This window comes from Oryctolagus cuniculus, chromosome 3, assembly GCF_964237555.1.
Source record: "Oryctolagus cuniculus chromosome 3, mOryCun1.1, whole genome shotgun sequence".
NCBI classification, from domain to species: Eukaryota; Metazoa; Chordata; class Mammalia; order Lagomorpha; family Leporidae; genus Oryctolagus; species Oryctolagus cuniculus.
Window position 1 is genome coordinate 161,406,875 of NC_091434.1, and position 22,634 is coordinate 161,429,508.

The 22,634-nt window shown below is 37.4% G+C and overlaps 1 long non-coding RNA gene across 1 annotated transcript in view; it reads right to left on the reverse strand.

Moving 5' to 3' along the window:
• Positions 1 to 22,027, reverse strand: part of LOC138849114 (uncharacterized) — a 42,590-nt gene extending 20,563 nt beyond the window's left edge. Inside the window, exons 1-2 of the long non-coding RNA XR_011387533.1 lie at positions 21,944 to 22,027; positions 546 to 623 (exon numbers count right to left, since the gene is read on the reverse strand). This is a non-coding gene — a long non-coding RNA (uncharacterized lncRNA). The remainder of the gene's footprint in view (positions 1 to 545; positions 624 to 21,943) is intronic.
• Positions 22,028 to 22,634: the final 607 nt, after the last annotated feature.

The window sequence follows — 22,634 nt, forward strand, 5'->3', positions numbered from 1 at the left end:
TAGGCAAGTAACTAAAAGTTTAATAGATGCTTACAGGGGCTGGCGCTATGGGGCAACAGCTTAAAGCCCTGGCCTGAAGCGCCAGCATTCCATATGGGTGCCAGTTCTAGTCCTGGCTGCTCCTCTTCTGATCCAGCTCTCTGATATGGCCTGGAATGGCAGTGGAGGATGCCCAAATCCTTGGGCCCCTGCACCTGTGTGGGAGACCTGGAAGAAGCTCCTGGTTCCTGGCTTTGGATCGGCACAGCTCCTACCACTGTGGCCATCTGGGGAACGAACCAGCAGATGGAAGATCTCTCTCTCTCTCTACCTCTCTAACTCTCTAACTCTGTCTTTCAAATAAATAAAATAAAATTTTATAAAAAAATAGATGCCTGCATCTCATAGCAATGTTCTTCGATTTGAGTCCCAGCTCCAGTTCCAATTGTAGCTTCTTGTTTATGTGAACTCTGGGATGTAGCAGGTGATGGATTAAGTACTTGAATCTCTGTCACCCACGTGGGACACTCAGTTTGGGTTCTGGGCTCTTGCTTTGGTTGGCTTACCCTTGGCTGTTGTGAGCATTGTTAAGTGAAGCAGAAGATGGAAGTTTTCTCTTGGTCTCTGTTTCCTTTTCTCTATCTCTGCATTTTGAATAGATGAAGATAAATAAATAAAACATATAGAAAATCAGAAAGTGTTTTTTATTTAGTAAATATAAATTTCCAAAGTACAGTTTATGGATTACAATGGCTTTCCCCCCCACCATAATTTCCCTCCCCACTCGCACCCCTCCCATCTCCCGCTCCCTCTCCCATTCTATTCACATTAAGATTCATTTTCAATTATCTAAAATCAGAAAGTTTTAAGAATTAAAATTCAAGAAAAGCTTTAAACTAACTTAATTGCTTCAGGGGATATAAATAGAAAAAATAGACTAAGGGCATGGAGCCAGTAAATATTTTCAATGGAATAAAATGACTAAAGGCAAAAATCAGATTGGGGTGGATGAAAAGTGACAACTTCAAAATATTGGGGTGAAAAAACAAAGAGATAAATGAATCTGAATTTTACTTGGAAAGATTTGAGACATATGACTGATTGGATCAAACATAATAAGACCATTTTAGAAAACAATTTATTTATTTGAAAGGAAGAGATACAGAGAGAGGAGAGAGTGAGAGTTAGAGAGAGAGAGAGAGAGAGAGAGAGAGCGAGCTTCTGTTTGCTGGTTCACTTCCCAAATGACTGCAACAGCCAGGGCTGGGTCAAATTGAAGCCAGGAACCAAGAGCTTCATCCTGGTCTCCTATGCGAGTGCAGAGGTCCAATTCCTTGGCCCATCTTCTGCTTTCTCAGGCACATTAGCAGGGAGCTGGATTGGAAGCAGAACAGCCCGGACTTGAACTAGTGCCCACATGGGATGCTGGCACTGCAAGCAAAGGCTTAAATTTCTACTCTGTAGTGCCAGCCCCGAAGATCACTTTTTAAGAGGTATTTTATTTTAGATCTAAAGTGTTGACAGTATGTGCGATTCAAAACACGTTTAGGCAATAAGCTGTTACCTCTTCAGTCATCCAGGGGGATTACTCCCCAAATGGCCACATCAGAGAATAAATGCAGAGGATAATGATAGTCAAGGGCCACAGAAAACACTGGATGCCAGTTGTACTTTCTATATAGCGTTATTGGGGACTCATTCTGCTCATTTTCCACTCTTGTGTCTTGGAGTCAGGTCCATTAGGGATGAAGAATTATATGAGATGTAAATCGTGTTTGTGTAGTGATGTAAACAAATAAAATACTTGGTGAGTATTACTGCCTCTCACATTATTACACTTTTGACTCACCAAATAAATTTGACTATATGACGATCTGTCTCCCATTTTTCATTCTTATAAGGATGGTGGTTATTTTTTGTTAAAGATTCATTCATTTATTTATTGTAAGAGAGACAGAGAGAGAGAAGAGGAGAGAGAGAGAGAGAGAGAGAGAGAGAGAGAGAGAGAGAGAGATTCCATCTGTTGATCTGCTGGTTCACACTCAAAATGCTCAAAAACAGCCAGGGCTGGATTAAGCCAAAGTCAGGAGCCACGAACTCTACCCAGCTCTCCAACATGGGTGACAAGAGCCACCTACTTTCCAAGTAACTGCAACATCCAGGAATGTAACAGGCTGAAGCCATGTGTATGGAATTCAATCCAATCTCCCACTTGGGTACCAGGGGCTTAATGACTTGAGCCAACACCTGCTGCCTCCCAGGGTACACAACAGAAAGATGGAATTGGGAGCAGAGCCTCAGCTTGGACACATTTTGATGAGGGTTGTAGGCATCCCAAGTGGTATTTTAACCACTAGGCCAAATGCCTCCTCCATCATAGAGGTTTTTAATCTATTTTTTGTTATAGTAGTTGAATGTGGAAGGGAGTTAACATGTGTTTTTAGATCAAATGTCTTCAAACAAATCACAGTCACACCTTGGCCAGATGTAGACACCACTGCACATCACCCACAGGTCTTTGAACTGGATGCACTGGTGGGAACCCCAATCTTATTTCTAGGAATTTTATATCTTAAACCATTCTCAGAATATTTTCTCAAGATATATTTTCTCTAATTTATCTTAGGTTCTTGCTCCAAAAACAGTGCATCAGATAAATATAAATAACTATATGAATCACCATAATGAATTAAGCAATATCTTCAGAATATAATTTTGGGACAAAAGTGTTGATCAGAAAAAGCAGTTGAAAAATTTGCACATTAAAATGAAAAGTAACTCAACCATTACCAATAAATTACCTATTTAGCACATAAATATAACAAACTGTACTGCTATTCTTGATATAATAAAAAAGACGCTAGATAAAATGTTTAATAACAGTACTTGCCATCTTTGTACCTATTAATCTATAGCTCACTGATTCCCAATGATGAATGGTATCTGAGATTTAACATCAATGTGTGGTTTTGGACTGGTTTTCCAAACCTTGGAATGGGTTGTCTACAAATGAAATCATATTGTAAATGATGTAGAATAGTCTTTCTATTAAAAATATGGTTTGCAATGCAAAAACCCATCACTTGGCTTGTTTGTGAAATTAGGCTTGTGGAGAATTAATTTTTAAAGAAGTACTAACTTGTATATCAACGACTCAAGTGTTTTAAGACCCTACTCAAATGAAATGAGCTTCAATATTGACTAAAGCAATGTGCATAGTGGTTAAAATACAAATCTGAACCATGACTGACTTCATGAGTCCACACTTCCTGGCTGCATGAATTGGGGAAAGTTATAAAGACTCTCTGAACATTAGATTTCTTACCTGTGAAAAACATTTTCTTAGTAGCTTCTCACGTAGTTTAGAATATTAAGAAAGTTATTGATTAGGGGTTGGCGCTGTGGCGCAGTGGGTTAATGCCCTGGTCTGAAGCGCCGGCATTCCATATGGGCGCCGGTTCGAGACCTGGCTGCTCCTCTTCCAATCCAGCTTTCTGCTATGGCCTGGGAAAGCAGTGGAAAATGGCTCAACTCCTTGGGCCCCTGCACCTGCGTGGGAGACCCAGAAGCTCCTGGCTCCTGGCTTCGGATTGGCTTAGCTCCGGCCATTGCGGCCAACTGGGGAGTGAACCAGTGGATGGAAGACCTCTCTCTCTCTATCTCTTCTCTCTCTCTGTAACTCTGACTTTCAAACAAATGAGTAATTCTTTAAAAAAAAAAAAGGAAGTCATTGCTTAGAAAATATCTGTGATGCACCAAATTATCTAAAAATGCTGCTGGTTTTTATTATTTAGAGAAATTTTTATTTGTTTAGTAATAATTAATGCTCAGACTGTGGTGTTAGTGTGCTTGTGGATAGTTGAAATGTTTACACGAATAAGATTATCTAGGATAAACTAGATATAGTAATGAATGCCTCTCTAAGAGACAGTCAATCCCTCTAAAATATACTTTCATAAATTTTGTATTTGTTCAAAAAAACCCAAATTTATAGAGCATCTAAAATTACAATCTAATGAAGATATTTCTTCTTGCATTTTCATATTGGTTGAGGGTAACTAATCAATTATTCATGTTTCAGTCAGAAAAATGCTCTATAATGCTACAGTCAAAACAGCCTCTTCTCATTGCTTGTTTGCAATGTTTTCTCTGAGTCTGGAGAGCAAGCACCTTCCATGTGGTCACTCAGTAATGCCGACTAGTGGAGAATCTGGTCCTATATTCCTATTTGGTGAAGGGAAGAGGAAATAGAGGATCCTATCTACATTAACCAGTCAGTGACACAGATCACTCCTGGTCATACCTCATTGTACTAAAATTGTTCATATTGATCTGCCTTTCCATTCCTGCAGGGAAGTGGATAATGAGAACAGCAAATGGCTTATTTGGTGGCCATTATATTTGGGACCTGGTCTGATCTTCTGCCTTCCAAAGATCCCTTTGTTCCTTGCTTTCCCAATATGGAGTCTCACGGGAAGCAGCCCAAAGTCCCTGAGTAATTTTTGTGTTTGAAATACATGTTAATAAATGAAGTGTTGATCAACATTCATAATTTTAAGGGCACTGTCAAAGAAGAAAGGAATAGACGATCCAGGGTTATAGGGAGGGTGTATGCAGACACTGACCTAATGATTGTTTTCTTTTAACAGATTCTTGTGGAGGGAAAAGAGAAACCATAATGAAAAAGTATCATCAAGTTTGTGTGGATAGGGAGGAAGAAAAGTAAGACTATTTAAAGAAGATTCAGTTATATTATTTTCTACAAGGAAAGACAAAGTCTAAATCAGCATATATTCTTTGATATTCTTTTTGTGTACCAGTATCCAATAATATTTGCACTCGAGTATAAAAAATTTCTTTAGAGAAGGTGGATAATATTGACAATGAGTAGAGATTATTGTAAATTGTGTGATAGAACTTCATGATACAAATGTTGAAGTTCTCCTCCTACTCACTGAATCACAGTGGCAGATGTGCCTAAAGTTTCCAAACTACTTGAACTGCTATGACTTACAATGAAAATTTTGTAAAAAAATTCTACCTTCTTTCTGGAAAAGCATTTAGTTTTCTAAAGATAGATTTCAATTGATTAATTGATCAGGCAATGATCTTTATAATTGGCATTAACACAGTATCTGTGATATTCAAATTCATTTATCACCATGCCAAAAGTGTGGGGAGACTAAGTTACTGGAATTAAGACTTATTCTATGCATCTGCTCTCCCACAATATGGCGCTGGGAGAGGAGTAAACAACTTTTACACAGCTGCCTCCAGTTCGACCAATAACCTGAAGGAGCTGATCCTGCTCCTGATTGGAGGAGAGCAGCGTGCTCGGCGTGTGGGTAGCAGAGTTGGGATTGGTGGAAGAGGACTATAAAGGAGGAGAGAGAGAACATGCACCGGGAACATCCGGATAACATCTGAGCAGCCCCCGAGAGAGCCGGCCGGCGGTGTGCCACTCCCCCGCGGAAGTGGGGAAAGTGGCAGGGGGTACCGCCCCTCCACGGAGGTGGAGGGGTCGGCAGCCAACCCGGGAAGGACCGGCAGCCAACCTGGGAAGGACCAGCAGCAAACCCGGGAAGGGCCGAGCAGACAAAAGAACAGCGCAGGGTCCTGTATCGTTCCTCCATGAAATGGGGGAGCGACAAAAAGTACTTCATGCCTTCTATTCCTGGCTTAGGAAACTGTCCTGTCCAATATGAAGGAAGATAAGGTGCTTTCCTACCAAGATAAAACCAATCCAAGAATTTTCACTTTAACTATATTTCTCTTTCTCTTTCTCTCTCTTTTACTGTTAGTCTGGCTAATGGTTTATCAATTTTGTTTATCTTTTTAAAGAACTGGATATTCATTTCATGAATATTTGCATTGTTTTTAATTTGCATTTTATTTATTTTCTAATTTTTTATTATTTCTTCTCTTCTACTAATTTTGAGTTTGATTTTTTTCTTGCTTTTCTCAGTCCTTGAATTACAATTGCAGGTTATCTGTTATAATTTTGTAATTTTTAAAGTAGGCACTATTTCAATAAATCTTTAACACTGTTTTGCACCATCCCATGAGTTTTGATATGTTTTATTTCCATTTTTATTATTTTTAAGGAATTTTATTTCCTTTTTGATTTCTTAAATGACTCACTGTTTCTTTGAGACTATGTTGTTCAGTCCCCATGTATTTGTATTTCTAGGCTCTTTTATTTTTAATTTCAGCTTTATACAATTATGGACATAAAAGATACATGATACAATTTTAACTTTTTTGAATATGTTGAGATTCGTTCTGTAGCCTAGTATGTGGTCTATCCAATAGAATACTCCATTCATTGATGAAAAGAATATGCATTCTGCATCTGTGGAATGACATATGCTATAAATATCTATTCCACATTTTGTCACTAGTACAGATTAATATTGTTGAAGTTTGTCTGGTTGACTTGACCCTTTATGGAAGTGAGATGTTGAAGTCCCCCAATATTATTGTATTGTAGCTTATGGTCCTCTTTATACTGTTTCATAAAAATGGGTAATCTAGGGGCCAAAATTATAGTGCAGCAGTTTAAGCTGCTGCCTGCCACATCATCATCCCTTATGGACACTGATTCAAGTCCAATTGCTCCACTTCCAATCCTGCTTCCTGCTGATATGCCTGAGAAGTCAGCAGAAAATGTTTCAAGTTCTTGGGCCCCTGCCATCCACATGAGAGATCCAGATAAAGTTCCTTGTTCTTAGTTTCAGCCTGGTAACTCTAGTAATTGCAGACATTTGGGGAGTGAGCCAGAACATGGAATATTTCTCTTTCTCTCTCTCTTCCTGTATCTGTTACTCTGCCTTTCAAATAAATAAGTCCTCATAAAAATAGGTGATCTGGCATTTGGTACATATGCATTACAATAGTTATATCTTGCTGAATTGATTCCTTGATCATCCTATAGTGGCATTCTGTTTATTTTGACAAATTTTGTCTTACTATTTTGTCTGAAAAAGAGGTAAAACTACCCTACTAGCTTTTGATTTCCATTTCATTGAATATATTATTTTTTATTTTCTTTCACTTTCATGGTGTTTGTGCGTTAACTGTTGACATAGATTTCTTGTAGGCAACATATAGCTGGATCTTTTTAAAAAAATCCATTCAGCCAGTTTTTAACTGATTATTATTATTTAAATTTATTTATTTATTTATTTGAAAGGCAGAGCAATAGAGAGGGAGACAGAGAGAGGGAGAGAGACATGTCATCCATTCAATGATTCACTCCCCAAATGACAATGGCTGGGGATGATCTTGGCTTTTCCAGGAACCCTGAACTCCAATTTGGTATTCCACAAAGGTGGCAGGGGCCCAAGTACTTGTGATATTCACTGCTGTCTTCCCAGGCATATCAGCAGGGATCTAAATTAGAAGTGGAGCTGCCAGGACTCTTAACAAGAACTCTATATGGAATGCTGACTTTGAAGGCAGCAGCTTAGTTCACTGAGCAACAAGGCTGGCCCGCAGTCTGTATCTTTCTTTTAATTGGGGAATTTACACTCAATCTTATTCATGAAAAATAATGACTTGATTGATTCTGCCAATTTTTTTTTTTTTTTTTTTTGTATTTACCCCCACTTTATTTGGCCCACTGTATTGTTTCCTCCTTCATAGTATGGTTACTTCCTTTCCCATTTCCTTTTTTTTTTTAACTTTTATTTAATGAATATAAATTTCCAAAGTACGGCTTATGGATTACAATGGCTTCCCCCCATAACGTCCCTCCCACCCACAACCCTCCCCTTTCCCACTCCCTCTCCCCTTCCATTCACATGAGGATTCATTTTCGATTCTCTTTATATACAGAAGATCAGTTTAGCATACATTAAGTAAAGATTTCAATAGTTTGCTCCCACACAGAAACATAAAGTGAAAAATAATAGATGATTTTTTAAATGATGATGAAATCAGATCAGACCTATTGTCATGTTTAATCCCAGTGAGAGTCAAGTTGGGAATTGATAATTTCTTCTTCTTCTTCTTTTTTTTTTTTTTACAGAAGATCAGTTTAGTATACATTAAGTAAAGATTTCAACAGTTTGCACCCCCATAGAAACACAAAGTGAAATATACTGTTTGAGTACTAATTATAGCATTAAGTCTCAATGTACAGCACATTAAGGACAGAGATCCTACATGAGGAGTAAGTGCACAGTGACTCCTGTTGTTGACTTTACCAATTGACACTCCTGTCTATGGCATCAGTAATCTCCCTATGCACCAGTCATGAGTTTCCAAGGCTATGGAAGCCCCTTGAGTTCTCCTACTCTTATCTTATTTAGACAAGGTCATAGTCAAAGTGGAGGTTCTCTCCTCCCTTCAGAGAAAGCTGCCTCCTTCTTTGAAGACCTGTTCTTTCCACTGGGATCTCACTCACAGAGATCTTTCATTTAGTTTATTTATTTATTTATTTATTTATTTTTTGCCAGAGTGTCTTGGCTTTCCATGCCTGAAATACTCTCATGGGCTGTTCAGCCAGATCCGAATGCCTTTAGGGCTGATTCTGACGCCAGAGTGCTGTTTAGGACATCCACCATTCTATGAGTCTGCTGAGCATCTCGCTTCCCATGTTGGATCACTCTCCCCTTTATTTATTTTATCGGTTAGTGTTAGCAGGTACTAGACTTGTTTATGTGCTCCCTTTGACTCTTAGTCCTTTCATTATGATCAATTGTGAACTGAAATTGATCACTTGGACTGGTGAGATGGCATTGGTACATGCCACCTTGATGGGATTAAATTGGAGTCCCCTGGTATGTTTCTAACGCTACCATTTGGGGCAAATCAGCTTGAGCATGTCCCAAATTGTACATCTCTTCCCTCTCTTATTCCCACTCTTATGTTTAACAGGGATCACATTTCAGTTAATTTTCAACACTTAAGAATAACTGTGTATTAATTACAGAATTAAACCAGTCATATTAAGTAGAACAGACAAAAAAAACTACTAAGAGGGATAATGTATTAAGTTGTTCATTAACAGTCAGGGCTATGCTGATCAAGTCACCGTTTCTCATAGTGTCCATTTCACTTCAACAGGTTTCCTTTTTGGTGTTCAGTCAGTTGTCACGGATCAGGGAGAACATATGGTATTTATCCCTTTGGGACTGGCTTACTTCACTCAGCATGATGTGTTCCAGATTCCTCCATTTTGTTGCAAATGACTGGATTTCATTGTTTCTTACTGCGGTATAGTATTCTAAAGAGTACATATCCCATAATTTCTTTATTCAATCTACCGTTGATGGGCATTTAGGTTGGTTCCAGGTCTTGGCTATTGTGAATTGAGCTGCAATAAACATTCGGGTGCAGACTGCTTTTTTGTTTGCCAATTTAAATTCCTTTGGGTAAATTCCAAGGAGTGGGATGGCTGGGTTGAACGGTAGGGTTATCTTCAGGTTTCTGAGGAATCTCCAGACTGACTTCCATAGTGGCTTGACCAGTTTGCATTCCCACTAACAGTGGGTTAGTGTCCCTTTTTCCCCACATCCTCCCCAGCATCTGTTGTTGGTAGATTTCTGAATGTGAGCCATTCTAACCGGGGTGAGGTGAAACCTCATTGTGCTTTTGATTTGCATTTCCCTGATTGCTAATGACCTTGAGCATTTTTTCATGTGTCTGTTGGCCATTTGGATTTCCTCTTTTGAAAAATGTCTATTGAGGTCCTTGGCCCATCTCTTAAGTGGGTTGTTGGTTTTGTTTTTGTGGAGTTTCTTGATTTCTTTGTAGATTCTGGTTATTAACCCTTTATCTGTTGCATAGTTTGCAAATATTTTTTCCCATTCTGTCGGTTGTCTCTTCACTCTCCTGACTGTTTCTTTTGCAGTACAGAAACTTCTCAACTTGATGCAATCCCAATAGTTAATTTTGGCTTTGACTGCCTGTGCCTCCCAGGTCTTTTCCAGAAATTCTTTGCCTGTGCCAATATCTTGAAGGGTTTCTCCAATGTTCTCTAATAACTTGATGGTGTCAGGTCGTAGATTTAGGTCTTTAATCCATGTTGAGTGGATTTTTGTGTAAGGTGTAAGATAGGGGTCTTGCTTCATGATTCTGCACGTGGAAATCCAGTTTTCCCAGCACCATTTATTGAATAGACTGTCCTTGCTCCAGGAATTAGTTTTAGATCCTTGATCAAATATAAGTTGGCTGTAGATGTTTGAGTTGATTTCTGGTGTTTCAATTCTGTTCCATAGGTCTATCCATCTGTTTCTGTACCAGTACCATGCTGTTTTGATTACAACTGCCCTGTAGTATGTCCTGAAATCTTGTATTGTGATGCCTCTGGCTTTGTTTTTGTTGTACAAGATTGCTTTAGCTATTCGAGGTCTCTTGTGCCTCCATATAAATTTCAGCACCATTTTTTCCAGATCTGAGAAGAAGGTCTTTGGTATCTTGATTGGTATTGCATTGAATCTATAAATTGCTTTTGGGAGAATGGACATTTTGATGATATTTATTCTTCCAATCCATGAGCATGGAAGATTTTTCCATTTCTTGGTATCCTCTTCTATTTCTTTCTTTAAGCTTTTGTAATTTTCATCGTAGAGATCTTGAACATCCTTGGTTAAGTTTATTCCAAGGTATTTGATTGTTTTTGTAGCTATTGTGAATGGGATTGATCTTAGCAGTTCTTCCTCAGCCATGGCATTGTCTGTGTATACAAAGGCTGTTGATTTTTGTGCATTGATTTTATACCCTGCTACTTTGCCAAACTCTTCTATGAGTTCCAATAGTCTCTTAGTAGAGTTCTTTGGGTCCCCTAAATAAAGAATCATGTCATCTGCAAAGAGGGATAGTTTGAGTTCTTCCTTCCCAATTTGTATCCCTTTAATTTCTTTTTCTTGCCTAATAGCTCTGGCTAGAACCCCCTCTTTTTTGAATACCCTTTGATGTTTTTCTAGTCCATTTCATACTTTCACAGTCTTTCATAATGCAGATTGCTTTTCTTTGTTTCTATACATAATATACCCTTAGTTATCATTTGTAAGGCTAGTCTGAGGGTAATGAATTGTCTCAATTTATGCTTGTCTTTGAAAGTTGTTTCTCCACCTTAATTTAGGAAAGAGAATTTTGATGGATGATGTACTGTGGGTTGGCATTTTCTCTTTTAGAACTTGGACTACATCTCTGCATTCTCTCTTGGCCAGTGAGGTTTTTGTTGAGAAATCTGTCAGAAATGGGAGTTCCTGCCTCCTCAGACCTGAGAAACATTCTCCTCCTCACTGCTTCCCATCCTTCAACTACTTGAAACATTGCTGGTTTCTGTGCACACACTGGAATCTGTGCGTACCAACATTCAATCAGTGTCTTCCTGTCCCTGTCCAGTCTGCCTACCGATCAGAGATTCTTGTGCACTAGGATTGGTTGTTGCAGTAGGGTCTGAGCATGCAATGGAGAGAGTGTCCATGTCTGGGAAGGTGAATATGCGCAAGACAGTGCACTTAATGTGAAGAGTAAATCACCTTGCTCCCAACACCATCTGGAAAAAATCCTGCAGACTACTCTATACCACTGAACCGCAGCTCTTCCCATGGACAGTAGCCAGAGTGTCTGTGTGATGTTCATCTGGGCAGCACTCTCAACTTTTGCTCTTCCTGTGAGTCTGGGCTTTCTGGCTCAGCTCAGCATGCTCACTGGGGACGATGGCCTGGGCTTTCCATACCACACATGACCAAATGTACTGCTTACTTGCTGGGGCTTCTGACCCAAATTTTCCATGCTGCACCCAGGCTCATTTTGGAGCTTAGGATTCCAGACCCTCTCCCTGGAGCTTCTAGGTTTATATGCATCTGTGCTAACTTGTGGCTTCAGTCTGGGATTCTTCTACACCACTCAACTCAACAATGAGCCCACAGGAAGTGGCCTAGGACTGCTTGTTCTATTGTCCCCAAGGCAACATTACTCTTTTGGATTCAACCATTAAGACAGCATCTGTAGAATAATCCTCCCTCCAACCAGAATTGCTGCCACTCTTGGCGTTGGGCAATGGTTGTGAATCCATGAGATCATCTTGTTACTGGAACCAGTGTTGATCTCACAAGCACAGCTCTGGGCTTCAGCGTTGGCTGAGAGTCTGTACTCTGCGGAACCACAGCAGCACGGGTCTTGTTTCCAAAAACTGAGAAGCTACTGACTCTAGTTTCTTTTCTTGGGGAACACTGGAGAACCACAGTGACCCACAGGAGTCCTCCATATACCTACAACTATAGAAGGTAAAAGTATAGGGAGATTTTGGAGTCCAGCTGGAAATAAAGTCAAAGTAGCTTATTAAACTGACCCTGAAAGGCATATCTTCAGGAAAAAGTCTCAAAACAGCGATAACATTCTCTAAAAGTGAAAGAAACAAAAGAGCCCCTAAATGCACAAAAATCAACACAGGACAATGTTATGTCCCAAGGCAATAGCACACTAGTATCAAACCATGAAAAAAGGAAGATTGATGAGATGCCTAACAAAGAATTCAAAAGAATAACTGTAAGTTTATCCAGAGTGATACAAGAGACAATAGGTAAATAACTAAATGAAGTTAGAAAATCAGTGCAAGACATGAATGAAAGTTTCAGCAAAGGGATAGAGATATTGAGAAAGAAACAAACAGAAATATTAGAAATGGAGAATTCATTAAGTCAAATAAAAGATATAGTGAAAAGCCTTACCAACAGGCTATATGATGCGGAGGAAAGAATATCTTACCTTGAAGGTAGGGCTTTGAAATGTCTGTCAGATGAGAGAGAGAGAAAGAGAGAGAGCAAGAGAGAGAGAGAGCAAGAGAGAGAGAGAGAGAGAGAGAGAGAGAGAGAGAGAGACTTAAGACTGTTCATAGGAGCACAAAGTTAGAAATACCCACCAAATGGTCAATAGATGAACAAAATGTAGTGTATCCACACCATGTAATACTATTCCATCATAAACAGGAATAGAGTATCAAAAATGCTGCTACATGTATAAATCCAGAAAATATGTTATGTAAAAGAATCTTTCTACATAAGACACATTTTTGTGATTTCATTTATATAAAATACAACAGGAATGATGGGAAATGATTGCTAATGGATACACAATTTTACTTCTTTTGGAATGATGAGAACATTCTAAATTCAGATTGGTGTGATGGTTGCAAAATTCTTTGAATTAAACTCACTAAACTGTATACTTTTAATGGATAGAGTTTGTAGTATATTAATTTTGTCTAAATAGAGCTTGTTTTCTTTTTAAAGAAAAGCAGCTAGCTGTGTGAGTCATTCATTAGACATTTGATTCTTAGCACTTTTGAGTGACTAGATCACATAGAATAATTAAACATGACTTTTAAAAATATTTATTTTTTGAGAGGAAGAGAGCAAGCAAGCAAGAAAGATAGAGACAGCTCCTATGCACTGGTTCACTTTCTAAATAACTGTAATGGAAATGGGCATCTTAATTGGAATCTTAACCGCTAGGCTAATTGCCTGCTCCAAAAGTGATGTATTTAGAAGACACAGAAGTGTGCACCTTACTAGTAACATAATGGTGGAAAAGAAAATTAAACCAATTAATAGTTAATCCTAGGATAATGAGAAGTAATGATAAAAAATAACTCTTTTTTAGTCCTTTATTTTCCCTTGGAAAACACTGAAGTTGTGGCATATGAAAAGTGCCTTATTAATTTTTGTCTTTCGCAATTTATTATTGTGTATTTAGTTCAATTTTTTTTTTTTTTTTTTTTTTTTTTTTTTTTTTTTTTTGTAACTCAGCACCTGAGGATGATATTGTGGTGCAGGAGTTAAGTTGTCACCATAATGCCAGCATCTCATATGGGCACCTGTGCAAGTCCCAACTGGTCCACTTCGGACCTAACTCCATGCTATGCACTTGGGAAACAGCAAAAGCTTGCCCTAGTGCTTAGGTCCCTGCACTCATGTGGGAGATCCAAATGGAGTTCCAGTCCCCACACTTTGGCCCTGGCCCAGCTGTTGCAGTTGTGACCATTTGGGGAGTGAACCAGGAGATGGAAGAACTCTCTCTCTCTCTCTCTGCCTTTCAAATAAATAAATAAATAATATTTTTAAAAAGAATATTTCCTAATTCTTATTGTCCATTTTGTTCCTCATGCCCTGAGGCAAACAAAGCAGGACATTTCCATAGAAATTATTGGAAATGCAAATAATCTGAAAAGTATAGGTATTTTAGTAGTTGAAAATAAAGCAAAGTTTTGGTGCCATTAGTATGGCACCATTAACTGTCTTTATGAGGAGTAGAAGAGTAGCAGTAATTCACCTGTGGATGTTTATCACTTCATCCTCAGTATGTTCCCAAATCTGTGCTGGCATTGAAAGGACGGACAGTATACTGGTGGGTTTTTCTACTAATTATTTTTTGAAGCGTTATTTTTCCCAACACTAAAGAGCTTTTTTTATATTTACTAAATAAAAAATGAATTAAAAAAAGAAATACTATGTTAGTTTTAAAATGTTTTTTAAACTTATTTTCATTTTATCTGAAAGGAGAGAGAGATAGAGAGTTGGAGAGAGATCTTCCATCCACTGGTAAACTCTACAAATGCTTAAAACAGCCAGGGCTGGGCCAGGCTGAAGCTATGAGCCCAGAACTCAGATTGGGTCTCTCATGTGGGTGACAAGGTCGATACTTGAGCTATTGCCTGCTGCCTCTCAGGGTGCACATTGTCAGGGAACTGGTTGGGAAGCAGAATAGCTAGGACACAAAACAGATACTCAATATGTGATGTGAATGTCCCAAGATGTACCTACCTGCTATGCCAAACACCGGGCCCTTGACTTAAAAGAAGAGACACTGCTGTGAGGAGCTCACACCAAGAATGGAGGAGCCCACTAGAGACAAGATGTAGCTCAGCTGAAATAATGCCGCCACACCAAAAGCCAAGAAGAAACTATTTGGCATAATCCTGAAGCTCCCTACATGGGAGCTGCATTTTTCACATCTTTGTCTACTTCCTCGGACACCTGATTTTCTGAAATGAAATAAGCACTCTTAAACACTCCGTGGCTGGAGCTGAAGATGAGAACTATCTGATGGTGACTGTGGCAAATCTCAGCCTTGCGGATCGAGGTTAGAGTTGCACCTTAGCAGACAATTGCAGCAGATGACAGAATGTATGTTACGTAGACAATGAAACAATTTCAGTGAGCATAATAGAATAAGACTGGACTAAAGAGAATTTACAATTTTTTTTGATGGGACTAGGATATTGTAAATATATAACTTAATTATCTTACAAATTCATTTATGAATTTAAGACTTTGCAAATAAAAATCTTCTGTTTTTTTCAATTTGACAAAATAACTCTCATAGTTTCTATGGAAGAATAAATGATTGTAAATAATCTGACCTGAAAAAGGGAAAAATAAGAGATTCTTGCTATCAATTATTAAAATATATATCTACATTGTAATCATTAAAATAGCGTGATGCTGATCTCAAAATAAGAATACCTGATAGCATATTGTTTGAATGAAAAAAATAAAATACAAAGTAGTGTGTGTGTGTGTGTGTCTGTTTTGTGGATATGCAAATTGCATGCATACATGGTATATAGGTAGGTTCCAGAGATATATGGCCAATGATTCTGTCTGGTAATTACAATTATATCTGGTAAGTTCTGCAAATGAAGTATTTTTTCTTTCTTCTATAATATTTCTATGAATTATTACAGCAAGCACAGTAACTTTATCATGAAATATCAATTTATTTTCATTAAATTATAGAGAAACAATTAAAAATGTTAAAATATACACAAATGCCTTTATAATTTTTAATGAAAAAGGTCTACATATGATTACTATTAAAATAAATAAATTATAATAGATATGAGTACAGCATTATAGTATTTTATTATGAACCAAACTAAAATTTTAGAAAATATAAATTAAATCAAGAATGAAACATCATATTTTTGCTTGTTATATCCATTAGATTAAAAGAATGTTGGGGTCTAAAGTTTGGAGTAGTGGTTAAAGATGCTTGTATCTCTTATCTGAGTCCCAGCTCTGTTTCTAATTCCAGCTTCTCACTAAAGTGCACTTCGGGCATGGGCAGATAATGTCTCAAATACCTGGAGTCTTGCCATTAATATGGGAGACCTAGATTGAGTTCTGGGATCCTAGCTTGAATCCTTATCTCTTGAGGCCCTTGTAGAGTAACAAAATGGAAGATCTCAATCTCTCTCTGTCTCTCTCTCTCCATTTCTGCCTTTCAAATAAAATGAAAGAAAAACCCCATAATTTAAAAAATTCTTGGGGTCGGCACTGTGGCATAGAAGGCAAAGTCGTCACCTACAGTGTCGGCATCTCATATGGGCACCGGTTAATACCCTGGCTGCTCCACTTTCTGATCCAGCTCTCTGATAAAGCCTAGAAAAGCAGTAGAAGATGGCCCAAATCCTTGGGCCCCTGCATCAGCGAGGGAGACCTGGAAGAAGCTCCTGGCTCCTGGCTTTGGACTGGTGCAACTCCGACCATTGCAGCCATCTGGGGAGTGAACCAGCAGATGGAAGACCTCTCTCTCTCCCCTCTCTGTTTGTAACTCTTTCAAATAAATAAATAAATATTTAAAAAAATCTTAAAAGGAATAGTGATATCCAATAAGAAAGGAAATGGATTAGTCTACTTCATTACTTTTGTAAGTCTGAGTAAAGTCTAGATCAATATTTGCCAATGAAAATCAAAATATAAAATGTGCTTATGTAATTATCTTTATTCCATTACCATTATTGTATCCAAATACATAGATTGATTGATAAGCAAATATTTATACACAAAAATGTGAACCATAATTTCATCTGCCATTTTTAAAATTTAGAAAAAACTTAAATACAGATGTGTGAGATTACCAAATAATTCTACACTTCACATACATAAGCAATATTTTATGACAAATAAAAAGTTATGCTGTAAATCAAAGATATTTTTTCAGTTTCCTTATGAGTCCCAGAATGACCTTCAAAGACTTTGTTAATGTCCCGATAGCTTATCTAAACAGTTCACGTGTATGAACAAGTATATGTAGAATTTAACAATATAAAATCATTGGATCAGTAGCCTTTGTTAAAATCTCAGACACTTCCATGGCCCATAGTTTAAGGAGCACTGGATGTAGTTTTAATAATCTTTGTCAGCTGAAAACAGCAATTCATCATTGCATCTTTTTTTGTGTATGACATACATGTATATGTATGCACACATTCAAACATTATTCACTGGTGAATTGACACTTTTCATATTGCTAATCTATATTGCCTACTTTTTCCAGAAAATAGTCTATTAAGTTTACGAAAGAGTGAGAAAAGGGGAGAGAAAGTGAGAGATATGTCCCATCTACTTATTTTTGTAATTTTAATATTAAAATAAAATATATTTTGCTTTTAATTAACAAACTTTAGGCAAATTGCTGCATGAAAAAGGGATGTAATTTTAGATATTAAATCCCTATATGGACTTCACGCAATTTATTTACATTTTTTGAATTTGTAGTAAGATTTATGGACCTTTCTCATTCAGTTTTTCCAAGAGTTTTTTAAAAAAAGTGTTATTATCAACAAAAATGGATGTTAACTTTGCTATTCAGTTAAGTCCTTAATAATCCTTAATAATAAAAATCTATTACAATGATATTTGTCTAGCCTGAGGAGATTTTCCACCTATTCTATTTAATTTGAACAACTAAAATTTATTGATAGTTGAATCTTGTTTTTCTTTACTTCATTATTAGTTTGTACGTTTCTGAATATACAAATATCATTTCACTTATATTTCTCTTTCACAACAGAGCTGAAGGGATACCATTGTGAATGAGATTGCATTGAATGCTGAGATAAAAGACAAATCACTTCCAGTTCTTACATAACTAATATTATATTCTCAATTGATTTTAATATTAATTATTAATAAAAGTAAACTTGAAATTTTATAGTTTTGGATCATTATTGCTTTAAGAGAACTCTCCATTTACATTTTTAGATACAGCATATTTTTAAAAATTCAAAAAGAAACAAAAGTCGGCAATGTCAAAAGCTACTACTACCAAAATAGTAGAGACCGGAGACCTGGAGACCACCAATAATTTTGGTGTGAACTCCCATGGGGCTTAAGCAATAATGAGAAGGAGGATAACTCACATGTTTTGAAAGTTTATCCTCCCCCTTTCTGTGCCCAAATCCTTTGCAGATTTGAATAAAGTTACATAGACCATTAGATAAATATGTGAGGAATTTCATACACAGAGTACCAGGGTCAGTTTTGCACCCTTCAATCTATGCAGCCCAGTGAGATCCAAGCTTTCAAAGACCTCTCCCTGGCCTTGCTATACTGCTGCCACTGTCTGTGAAATCTTAATTTTATCAAGCAAATTACTCCACATGTTCATTATGTGCTGGATTCCACAAATTTTGTGGCTAATGCTGTTTGAAGCTTGTGGATCTGATTATGAAACTCTGGTCTTTACAAAAGAAAAAAAAAACCCCTTTAATATACTTTAAATTCCTACCAATGTCCACTGTTGTTCCTCAGCCATGGAAGATAGATTTTTTAATCTTTGTTAACATTACATCTAAAAAAGTGTGCACTATGCTTCAGAAAGCATTTGGTTTTTGGTTCAAAGAAAAAGATTATTAAGAGGACTGGCCACCTGCTCTTCCAGGATGCACATCGGCAAGAAGCTGCAATCAGAAGTGGAGCCAGAACTGAGGAGCAGGCACTCCCATGGGGAATGCGGATGTCCCACACCTTGTCCTAAGCGCTGCACCAAAGGCCTGTCTTCAGTGTGTTATTTTTAATAAATTGGTTTGAGAAAAAATGTTTTTGTCTTTTCTGTGTGGATTTCAGACAGTCTCCCTGTTCTTCCTGCATGCTTTTACACTGCTATTTAGTGGATACTGGTCTTTTGTCTTTCTGCTGTGTCTGCCAATTCACATACACCCTAACATAATTCTCTCTAGAAATGTGGAAGATGGAATGTGTACTGAAAATAGAATCTAATTCTGCTGTATTCTGTTATTATTGCTGTTTTAAAGACTTTAGAAGCCCAAAGCAAAGAACAATAAAAGGATCTCCCATTAATAGCAAAAAAAAAAAGAGGGCTGGGTTCATTTTATAGCATGCTATTTAGTAATGATAATATTCTGTAAAACATTTTTATCAGTTTTGACTCAGAAAATTTCTCAGTTAGAATGACACATTTCATGATAACTTGTTTAAATAGCTGATCTTAAAACTAAAATTAGAGAGGCATATTTTTCCGATAGAGCAAATTTAGTTCAACTATGTCTAAAACCATACCATTCTACTATCTCCAAGAATGGTATTTCAAAAAAACATGTAAACAATGTTACTGAGTTCTTTATGGCCAAATGAACAATTTCTTTTTTAACATTTTCTCCTAATATTTTTCAAACATGTCTCAACCAAAGAAAACCTGATATGAAAGTAACTCATTATTCTGAAATTTACTCTATGATTGAACATGACAGATCAAAGCATATTTTATTTAAATTCTGCAAGAACAAGTACAAACTATGTGAAGAGTATGCCTAGAGTTTGAGATTATTTTTCATTTTAATTTTTCTGAGTATTCTGCAAACTCCAGCTAAGATAACAATAAAATATAGAATTGAATATATGGAAAAAAATGGGTAACAGAAATCCATTTGATAAAATCTGTTAGGCACAGCTGTGGAAAAGAACCCATGGCTGATAGGTTTAGGAGAAGATGAAAGGGATCAGTTTCTGTCTAAGGCACTCTGCTGTATCATATAGTGTGTTTCAATGAGCCTTAAGGACAGATTATGTTCACAGTTTGATATCTAAACCTAAAACGGGAGTAGTCACGTTACTGGGGTTTGACACTGTCAGTGGGGAAAGAGATTTGACTACTAATGTTTTAGGAATAAGAGAAAATCCTAATTTTTGTCTATCCTTCTGAAATGTAATTTTCTGTGAGGCTTTTAATAAGTTTAAGGTTCATTTTTATGGTGATGACATGGGAATTTAAAACTAGAGAAGTTATTATTTCATTTATCCATATTCCACAATGCAGAAAATATCAGTAGGAACAGCTGCTTTCCTGAAATGAAGGGTGGGTTAAGTAAATTTTCAGGACAAATGGTCATCCTTGCAGCCTTCATTGAAACAATCTTTTTTTTTTTTTTTTTGGACAGGCAGAGTGGATAGTGAGAGAGAGAGACAAAGGTCTTCCTTTTTGCCGTTGGTTCACCCTTCAATGGCCGCCAAAGCCGGCGCGCTGCAACCGGCACATCACCCTGATCCGAAGCCAGGAGCCAGGTGCTTCCCCAGGTCTCCCATGCGGGTGCAGGGCCCAAGCACTTGGGCCATCCTCCACTGCACTCCCGGGCCATAGCAGAGAGCTGGCCTGGAAGAGGGGCAACCGTGACAGAATCTGACGCCCCAAGCGGGACTAGAACCCGGTGTGCTGGCGCTGCAAGGCAGAGGATTAGCCTAGTGAGCCGGCCTCGTTGAAACAATCTTAACCTTGATGCACTGATCTGCTACAAAGTCTATTTATCATGAATTTTATTTCTTGAGATCTTAGCACTAGGAAAGAAATGAACTTAATTAACCCTATACTCTAAGTTTATGTGCATATTTCCACATGTAAATAGGTAACATATCAACAAGTCATCCTTGTGACTTTCCATTTGATGAAAAAAGATACAATATTAATAAAAATTCAAATTTTACTATGAAAACAATTCTTTGAGCTCCTCTTTCCTGAGGGAGAATTAATAGACTTGCAATATTGTAATTCAAAAACACTAATGCTCACCACTTAGTGGTTTAGCACATCTTATAATAGAAATCCATTATGGAAAATGCTTCTAACTACCTTCAATTGTCTCGTTTTGTTTAAGCAGAGGGTACAATTAAATGCAATATTTGAAAATGTAAATATGCTGTGATTAGAGTACCCATTGTTCTCTATTGCCATAAAGTAAAAGACAAATGAAAGAAAATATTCTCACTTTTTGAGACATCAGCTTTTTTTAGTGTATACATTTGGAGACACTACAACTCTAATATCTAACTTCTTAAAACATTTTAAGAGCTGGAAAATAAGAAAAAAGTTTATGTGGAAAAACAAGAACTATTTTATAAACATGCATGTCATTGGATCAGAGTTCAGGATAGAAGGAAATAAAGTAGTGGTTTTATCTTTGTATTCTCAAAAGAATATCATCTTCACCTGGTAAATAAATACTAATTAGGAAATACATAGTGTTTATTTCTGTTATCAAATTACCAAGCAATGTATTAGTCTTTTAACTGTATATTCTTGTGCATCACACATATTATGAATATATACTTCAAGTCCATGTTGCAAGGTTCTGAAAACAATAGTGTCTTTTCTTAAAATTCTTGAATCCTGCTCTGGTTTTCCATTGAAGAGCCTGCATTCATTATTTTAAATGGGTGCCCTTTCTGTTAGTGGATAGTTTGGATGTAATAACAGAATGATTCTCACACAGGATCAATGGATCTCCAAGGATTCATTCATAAAATGTAGCTGGATCCTCCCTCTTACACCATATTAAAAAGATTAACTCAAAATGGATCATAGATCTAAATTTGAAAATGAAGATCATAAAACTCTTACAAGAAAATATAGAAGTATATCTTTATGACCTTAAATTGGGAAATTGTTTCTGAAACACATAACCAAAGCTGAGAAAAACGTAATCAAAGAAATTGAACTTCATCAAAACTAGAAACATTGTTAAAGGGACACCAGCCAAAAAGTAAAAAAAAAAAAAAAAAAAATCACAAATGGAGAAAAAAATTAGCAAGTCATATAACTGATAAAGTATTGTATTTGGATACAATACTAACTGGAATCTGTCAAAGAACAAGCATATTTTCAATTTTGATTTTCATTGTCAAATGGTGATCTAGAGTTTAATTAAACTCACAAAAGTAGTAGAGTAGAGGCAGGCACACAGGACTGAGAGTGGATCCCTTGTTTACCGTGACTGTGGGAGCTTGCATGCCACGATGGTAGGGATTCTGTGACTTCACAATAAGCATGAAATCGTATAGCTGGAACTCTGGGCAATCACTGTGTCAGGCCTCAGAGGCTCAGAGCTCCCTGATTACCTGGGATGGGTCATTGTCAATGGTTCTGTGTTCACACTGAAGACTGCAGAGATCCTTTGTGCAGTTCATGCGCTTGTGTGGGAGGGGGTTGTAGCCATTGTGGGTAAACCCTGGGCACTGATCACCTTGGAAGAAAAGAGGTGAGGCTGTGATTATGCCAACAGACATGACCATGACCTCCAGCCTGCTGACAAAAAGAGAGCTACCAAACCCACCTTGCACTGACACCCCACCCTTGAGCACTGATTGGAGCTCCATGGCCACACCTAGCACACACCTATAGCTATTTACTGAAGGACCAGAGACTCCACTAAGCCACAGAGACATGATTCAAAGATAAAAGCCATTAGAGCAGAAAACCAAGTGCTTCCAAAAGCACAAGAAATAAGATCATGGAAGCGACATGACTCCCCAAAAGGAACACAACATTTCAATATCAGAATGCGAATACGAAGATATTGATGAAATGCCTGATAATGAATTCAAAAGAATGATCATGATTACCCA